We start from the raw sequence: 9,109 nt of genomic DNA, 5'->3' as shown, positions 1-9,109 counted from the left end.
GGAAAGATTTTATGTGCAGTGCAGCATGTTTGATGACTGCAGTCTTTCCCTCCTCGCCTTTCACCAGCAGACATTTTGAACAGGAGAAAACACTCAGATGTCAGATCTGATTTAAACCCCTCTGCTGTAGAACCACACTATTTTTTTTTTTTTTTTTTTTACTGAAATGCATTTGATTAAACCTGTGTTGATTCCCCAGTTCAGCATTTTAAACACAATATTGATTTGTACTTGTATTTAATTTCATCTTTTTCATTGTTGTTGTTTTCAGTTAATGGAGCTGGTAACAACCGGGAAGTTGTGCTTTAGATAAATTATCATATTTAACTGGTCTCATATGAACTGTGGAAAACAAAGCCTTAATGGAAACAGATCAATACGTTTAAACCAAAGCAAAGATCAAAACTGTTCTATGGAAACATTTCTTGTTTCTTTTCTTCACAGATTCTGTTTGTACAGAGCAGAGATGAAGAGGATATTGCAGCAGGGAGGTTTCTGTGGTTGGTTGATTGGATTTCTGTGAGAATGAATGAACTCTATGAAGACATGCAGGAGCCAAAACATTGTCACCACTCTTCCTCGTTTTTTTCCTCATTTTTTCCTGCTTTTTCAGTCACAAACCCATGATCTAGTTACCAGAGAACAGCACCAAGAACATTCAATTCCAGGAAGCAACAGGGAACTAAATGGTCCATTTGTACTGACTACTTATCTGTCCACTGACATTAACACCATCAGCGACCTCTCAAAATCTTCAACAATTGACCTTCCATGCAGATTAAAGTTGACATCTCAATTTGTACCAATGGTTAAAGTAGTACTTTCTAAAACTACTCAGGAAGCAGTGTCACTTCTGCTGCAAATGTCCCTCGAACGAAGAGGAAAAGAAACCCAGTTAATTGAAACGACAAGGCAGCACATGGTGGCAACTGAAGTGTGGCTAACAGATGAGAGTCTTAGACAGGAATATTGGCAATTAGCAGAAAGTCAAAAACCACCGCCTGCACAGACTGACCTGTCACTGGAGGAGACACAGGTCACAGGCTGGGTTTGTAGGTGGTTGATTCCTGATCAGCAGCAGGTGTGTCTCCTCTGCTGTCAGCCTGCAGTCACACACACTCAACTGCACAAAATAAGCAGAGAACAAACCAGACCAGGGAGCCGAAACACACAAACCCTCCAACCCTCGTCTTTAAAGGAAGATTTCTATATAAAAATGGAATGTATGTTTTAATCAATCATTTTAATCTACTTAATTATTTCCAGGATCATATTCACACCTGGAAACAACTCACTTAATCCCAAACCAGTGACCTGGTAATCTTCTTGCTGTTAGGCAAGCATGCTAACCACTGCTCCACCGTATGGCCCATGACCTTCATGTCAGATGAATAAAACACATCCTATTCCGTTGTATTGCAGATTTTGGTAACTACGCATTTTTCACTTCTGCTACGAGTTCCTACGGTGCAGACACTGTACAGAGTGACACCGATTTACGGTGGAATTCTGTTCCTATGGTGAAACAAAACCCTTTAACATACATTAGAACTTACATACTGCACATAAGTCTCTGTGTCACTGACCTACACTGACACAGTGGTATCATCATAATCAGGGACATAAAAACATCAGAAGGGGCTGACTTCTGTAGGCTCCATAGTGTAGCGGTTAGCACGCCTCAGAAGCAGAGCGTCCTGGGTTCGATTCCCAAAGGAACCACATGCTTGGCACGTGCTAGGCGCAGCCTGCTAACATTTGGGTCCGGAAGGTTTCAGGTTCGAGTCCACCAGCTGCCAAGTTACCACTGAGGTCTGAGCATGGCTGCCCACTGATCACTTTGGTGATGGGTTAAAAGCAGAGGTCACATTTGGTTGGGTGCTGTGTCACAATTCCTTCCTTTCCTTGTGCTTAGGAGCACAATCCAATAAAACCGGCGATATTTAAACAACAACATATTCATCCGCTCTGCTGGACATGACTACCTAACCACGAATCCCCATAGGTCAAGGACGTGGTAAACCGAGGACCTCCTGTGCAGAGATTCAAACAAACAATCCTTCGCACTGACAATCCGAAAGTCTGTAATCAACCTGAGGCCAAACTGCCTCTGTGTGGGCTGTGGGAGGCAGCGGGAGTACAAGGAGAAAACCCACACAACATAAGTACATGCATACTGCAGAGCAGAAAGACGTCGTACTGTATCATACGTCCACATCCTATATACAGAACACACGTGACGGTGCGGCGAACGGCCCAGTGATTCACCATCACTGCTGTCTTCGAGTGTCTTCGATGTCCAGGCTCAGCGAGACGTCGTCTTGTACCGCGGGCGGCCGGAGATGGAAGGAGTTAACGTGCTGGAGGCTGAGCAGTGGAGGTGTGGGGTCACAGTCATAATCGATAGCAAACACTTGGAGAAAGTTAGAAAGTAGAGGCAGATAGAGACACAGGGAGCAGGCAGCGAGGGGGTGGGAGACACTAAAGCTCAACTGATTTGAATTCTATTCATAATTCTCTACTGGGAGGCTGGTTAGCTGAAGGCGGTGGATGATGAGAGATATAGAATGAAAAAGGGGGAGAAGGTGTGGGAGGAAGAGAGAGAGAAACAAAGGGAGGGACAGGATGGGATGGAGTGTTGAGTCTCTGAGGGGGAGGGAGAGCGGGAGTTAAATACAGCTCAGCTTCAAACACACTGTCAGACAGACAGACAGAAGGAATAAAAGACAGACAGTAAGACTGTGTGTGTGTAGGTTTGGACAGTGATTCACAGCAGCTGCTCAGTGTGACTCCTGCAAATCAAAAACAAGAACATGGACCATTGACCATTATCCCCTCAGCACGCACACACACACACACACACACACACACACACACACACACACGTGGACACACGCGCAGCGGCAGTGCAGAGGGATAATGTCACTGCTCCTCAAATGAACACACTAAATGTAACTTTCACTGTGACAGCGATACACAACAGAGGAACGACACACACAGACAGACAGACACACACACGAACAGGGTGAGAGTTCCCCCAAGCGGTCTAGGCCTGTGGCACCGGTGCTACATCATTTTGGACTTAAATTCTCGACTTATTTTACAAACAATATATGACAGTGAACCCTGATCTGTCATGTAAACACGTTGTCAGGTTAAAGCCGTAGTACAGCATGGTTTAACTTTTTTTTTCGCACGACAAAACTTCAATACCATTTGTATACCTTATTACTGTGAAAACAATATTTGTCACTGCATCGAAGTAGAGCAACGCTATTTGTCTTCTATTCTATTTTTCTACCCATTTATCCATCACGTACACTGATACACACACCGACACATATGCACACCACACACAACCCATATGTGGGTATGAAGAGCTGAATTGTGTCTCGTGTCTCACTGTCATGAACCGGCAGAGCTGTTCAACCAAACACTCTAAATATGGAGGCTGTGAGCTGCTCTTTGTTAGGAACCTGCAGTTCTCTGTGTAAACATCCAAGTGCCACACACACACACACACACACACACACACAGGCCGATATTCCACTGGAGTTCTGTAGTAAAAGTATTCTCTCTTTGTAATGAGACGTGCAAAAATGAGCAGCTGGAAGCCAAAACAAAACATCTCTACAAAATAAAAGCCTGTCTTCAAAGCATGACTGTCTTGTTATTACATTGTATTGTAGTACTTTTGATGATAAAATACTGGGCTGCCTATGACCCAACACTTATCATCATTTTAAATCACGACCACAACTTACAGTTATACTAACATGTAGCTCCAAAACCAAAATAAAAAAAATAAAAATTATATATATATTCCCCAAAGTGCTGTGGCTGTAACAGTCCTGTCTCTCTTCATGGTCTTTTTCATTAATCACACCATACCTGGACACAGGTGTGAGGTGAAACCCAGCTGCTCTCGTTAATGATCAACTCTGAATGACGTGGCGTCCGACCGTCTCATAAAGAGCAGGAGTGCCCCCAGGTGGCCGTGAATAGACATAGCTCCAATGGGACAGGGGTAGTTTTCTGTCTCAAAATGACATACATAAATCACCGTCAACGCTTCTGTAACAAATCTATCGCTATCGTGATATTTGAGTTCTTTTTATCTGAATATAGATTCAGCCATAACCTCCTTTCAGCAGTGTTCAGGTACAGTAGGCGGAGATTTATTAAAAAACCAAAAAAACCCATATCCATTTAATTCCCTTTGTTTAAATAGTTCACAGTGTAGCTGTCCTGTCCTGTTCATTATCAGGAAATGTACTAAAAAGTTCCTTAAAAATGTAGTTACTGCCAAACACTAATTGTATTTGTTGGATTAAAATGGGGCTTTGAAATAAGAAATATATTCTTGTTGAGCTCGTCGGATACTACGGCACCAGAAAACTAACAATAAAGTGTGTTCTTTTGAAAAATGATCTGATAGAGTTAGACCATTATACTATGGTGTTGTACCAATTAATAGCACCCTCTGCAGTGCTGAGGGTTGAGGTACATGTGTATTTGTACATGTCGTTTTTGTGATCATCCAATTTAAAAAGGAAAATAAAATCATCATTTTTTTTTTTTTTAACTATCACATAACATTTGAACCTAGAGCTCATTTTTCACAAAAACTCTCGTTTGTCCTGACATGGTGGTATATTAAATGCTCTCACAACAAAAACGTTCTGGTATTGATTTTTGTGATCCCTGAAAAACACTTAGATAAAACAAAAAGAGACATTTCTTTTGTATTGAACTGGTGGCATTTCATTTTGTTTTTCCTGAGAAAATATTTTCAAATTTGTCTTTCTCTCCTCTCTGGCTTCTGCCAAATCAATGAAAGCACTGTTTGGTTTGACCCACACTGTTTGTTTGTGGCTCCACTGATGTTTCCCATGTCGTCACTGAACTCCTCACTGAGGAAGTGATTCAGGCAACCCTCCCAGAGCCTGCTGCTGCGACCCCGGCCTGCTTCCACCGCCTGCAGTTGAACCAGACCTCATCTGGATTCTGGTGACAACAAAACATCCGGAAACATCCGGAAACACTGGTCCTGACGGGAAGCTTACAGCCAGCAGTCTCTGCAGGACAGAAGAGTCCAGCAGGGACAGAGAGAAACCACTGTGATCCACCGATGGAAAACAACCAAAATACAAACACTAGGCAGAAAGTAAAGTAATATAAAAATAATAATCTGAGACCAAACAATACAACATATAATTAGACCTAACCAAACTTGGACCACCAGCGCCACCTATGGCCACAAAAGACTTTCAGTTTTGCACCCTTTGGGCTGCAGGACTGCAGGTTTATCAACTGAAGACAACAGAGATATGTTATCCACGAGAAGCTCAGTTCCTGCTGCTTTCAACCAGGTGGGGGCAGTCATGCAGTCAGTTCTTTACAAGCTTTAATATACAAAGATTGTCTTGTCTTGGCTAGCTGTTGCAAAAAGTACGGAGAAGTTTTTAAAACGAAAAAATGAAGATAAAGGTCATCGTCACCCCCCAAAAAGATAAATCTTTTTGCTTTTTAAACTGTAGGTGGATTGGTGGATGGGTGAGGTCAATTAAACATATACAGTGTTATTCTATGGGTTACTTTGTACTGTAACGATTGACTGTTGAAGAAGCAGCAGGAACAAGAAGAGAAAAAAGAAGAGCGGCAAGAAGTAAAGAAGAACTCTGTGTACACACAACACTGTCACTGTAGTACTTTTACTATTGCTTTTTACATCACAACATTTCATCAGCATCCTTACAACAACTGTGTAATGTGTGATCTCGTTGATGTAGTTCGTTTCTGTGAATTCTTACACAGCGGCAGAGTCAGGGTAATTATTTATTGGAAGAGCTGAGGATAACAAGTCTGGAAAGTTCCCCAGGAAACGTACGAGCCTGAAGGGAGTTAAGACAAAGTTGGAGAAGGGCCGACTCAGCCAAATGTACAGAAGTGAGGCTGTAGCTCGGTGGAGTGAAACTTGGTTTAATCAAATGTGGGTCAATAAAATTTAACAAGCACCTGCTGTAGAAGTCTATTCCAAATCCCAAAAGATTTGAGGACGGGCACTGAGTCTGGAAGTGGATAATGACGATCACCGCGGTCACAGGGATGGGCTTATTGCCTTTTGTATTTATTTGCACCCCAGCTGATTCTAAGTCCCTGAAAACTCTAAGATATTTTCCAGAGTGAAATAAAAGTCATGGTAACAAAGCTGTGTCTTGTCTCTAAAAACCAAGATGACTAACATGAAGCAGGAAAAAAAGGCCTTTGGCGTCTGATGGAATCCTAAGCAACCACTCAGTTAGCTCTGCATCGAGTCAACATTTGTGGACAAGTCTGCCTTTAGCATTGCTGATTAGCACTGAACTGTCGTCTTGGTAATACTACAGGAAACCAATATTGTGCTGTTGGTTTCCTGAGCCTGCTGAGAGTGGACACAGAGCAGGACGGGGATCATGAACAGACGGCAGCGCACAGAGAGAACATCCTGGATTAACAAGAAAAACAAAACACAGAACGACACATATGTACGACAGAACTGTCGTATATTACATTATCAAATATGTGAAGCCAGTAGCGCTTTGGCCCAGAGGCCACGTCTCTGTCATTGATGTGGAACCCCAGGGGTAAGATCTAATCGCGGTCAGGGCGGTTGGTACCTTCCAGTGGACTCACCACCCACAGGAAGGTTCAGGGGGGTTGTTACGGTGCAGTGTGATCTGGGTGGCGGTCATGGAGACTGCTGCCCCCGTGACCTGGTAACGGATAAGTGAATGAAAATGGATGGATGGAATATTTGAAGCCAAGTCTTGACCTCTTTGTTTAAAGAACGATGATCAGTTTTGTTAATTTATAGTTTAATTGAAACTAATTAATTATAAAAAAAAATTACAAACCTTTTCGGATACAAAAAAATAGCCATCTAAGTTGTTAAAAAAATTCTCCTTTTGAAATGTTAAAATAAGTGTTATAGTTTATGAAGCACAAAATTTAGTAATAAAAAAATCTGTCACACATGATGTCCAATCACATGTATTGTTTCAAATATAGAAATTACTCATATTGAAATGAGTGTTATACAGACATGTATTGTTTCAAATATAGAAATTACATTGAAATGAGTGTTAGAAAGAATAATAAATATATATATATAAGGTATTGTAATATTTTCCATAGACCTGTACTAATTTAGATTTATTTATGCAATTAATTTCCCCCTAGTGGTCACTCCCTGCTATTACTTACAACTTTTAAAGTTTACGTTTCTGGTCTGGAAGTCTTTAATCTGTCCTACACCTGGAACTAAGAAACTATGCTGCAAAGTTACTCAAACCTTTAACAGATTAACTGCTCACTTAATCATATGTTTCTGATGGCCTTTCTTATTATTAGATAAAAATTACCAGACAGTTTCCACCTTTTTAGGGTTGCGGTGGAACGGACATAAATCTTAAAGGTGATTGGTTGAGGGGAGGACACACCCTGGGCCGCCTATAGAAACAACTGCCACATTAATAAAGCCATTTCAGAGTGTCCATTCAACCTAACTCTGTACACTAAGACCAGCAGGACTCAAACTGGTGATCTATTTGGTGTAAGGCAACATGACTAACCACTCTTCCACTGTGTCTCCCCTGTAGCTCCAGTAATATTTAATATAAGTAAACTTGACACTAAATCAAGTTAAAACAAAACAAAAACAGTTGGACCACCAGGAAAGTGCAAACATAAGGGGTTTTAATAAATAAACAGCTAAAATCTGGGATCTTATTGGTTTAAGAACATGTTAAGACTCCTGAGGCCAACAGGCTGCTGAATCTCAGATGGTTGTCAAGGCAACCCACAGGAGAGAAGTTTGGGTTAAGGCTTATCAGGGGCGCAGTGCAGCGGTTTCTCCTCCCCTGTGGCTCGGCCCTCCTTTTCTCCTCTCTCTCTCTCTCTCTCTCTCTCTCTGTGTGACTGGGGCAGTTGGTGGGAGGCTGTGGGTGTTGTGTAGCTTAGCAACTCCCCTGGTGGACAGCAATTGATATGCAGCTTTGTTCAAGTGTCTCTTTTTCTAAGCCAGAGAGGGGGACGTCTGAACAATGCTGGCCTTATTGAAGCTTCCCTCCTCCTCCTCTTTGCCCAGGCACAGCCAGACGTGGGAGTACAAATACTTCAGCTAACAGAACCCCTGTCTCCACTTACAGCACATGTTAGTGGGACCACAGGCATGCAACACATGCCTGGTTTGGGCCTGTCATCAGGCTACAGGTGTCACACAACATCTTATGAATATTACAAGTGTTTGAAGAGTTTGATTCAGTAGAAAAAGAAATTCCCCACCTCTGGGGATAGAAGCTGTTTTGTGAATTAACTACAAGTTCTTGGACCTGTGGGAAAAAGAGAGATGCTGCCCAGAACAAACCAACTCTGGTCTTTGAACATTAAAAATAAATGACCTTAGTCTGATTGGTAGAGTAGAAAGTTATACAGGAATCTGAAGCCATCACTCTGGGTTGGGTCGCCGATACAGGAACGCAGTAAAGGGCGTCAGCGTTACTCAACAACGTGTGAAACATAACAGACGCAAATCGCCCGTATCGTACCACTTGATCATTTTCATATTGTCACTTCATCCTCACTTGTCTTGCTAACAAGCTAAATACTGCGACAAAATTATGGTATGCTGCCAAGCAGGACAATCTGCTACTCCAGTGCTAACAGATGCTAACGTTTCAAAAGAAACACAGTCAGTAACATAGTTTCACAACTCACCACAGAGTCCCACCTCCGGACTATCTTTGGTCCAATTTGTTCTGGTCCAATAAAACACCGTTGCTGGCAAACATCTCTGCTAGATTTCAGGGAGGTGATGTTGAGAACTTCCCTCACGCTGCTTGATAAAAAAAAAAAATCACGTACTGTCACACCTTTTACATTGAGTGTGTATGTGGAGTTGCCGCTCAATTCGTGCTTATCACGTTTGGTGTGAACGCCACGTTACACAAAGTTTTCGTTTCTGCCACAGTGGTGACTAGGAGGCAGGTGTGACGTGAAGGCAGTGCACCATCAGATGACAGAATGTCACACACCTACTCAATCAGCTGGCCACACCTGGAGCACATCA

Source organism: Cynoglossus semilaevis, chromosome 11, assembly GCF_000523025.1.
Source record: "Cynoglossus semilaevis isolate Cse_v1.0 chromosome 11, Cse_v1.0, whole genome shotgun sequence".
In the NCBI taxonomy this organism is placed as follows: Eukaryota; Metazoa; Chordata; class Actinopteri; order Pleuronectiformes; family Cynoglossidae; genus Cynoglossus; species Cynoglossus semilaevis.
Note: the sequence above shows the minus strand (reverse complement) of the source record.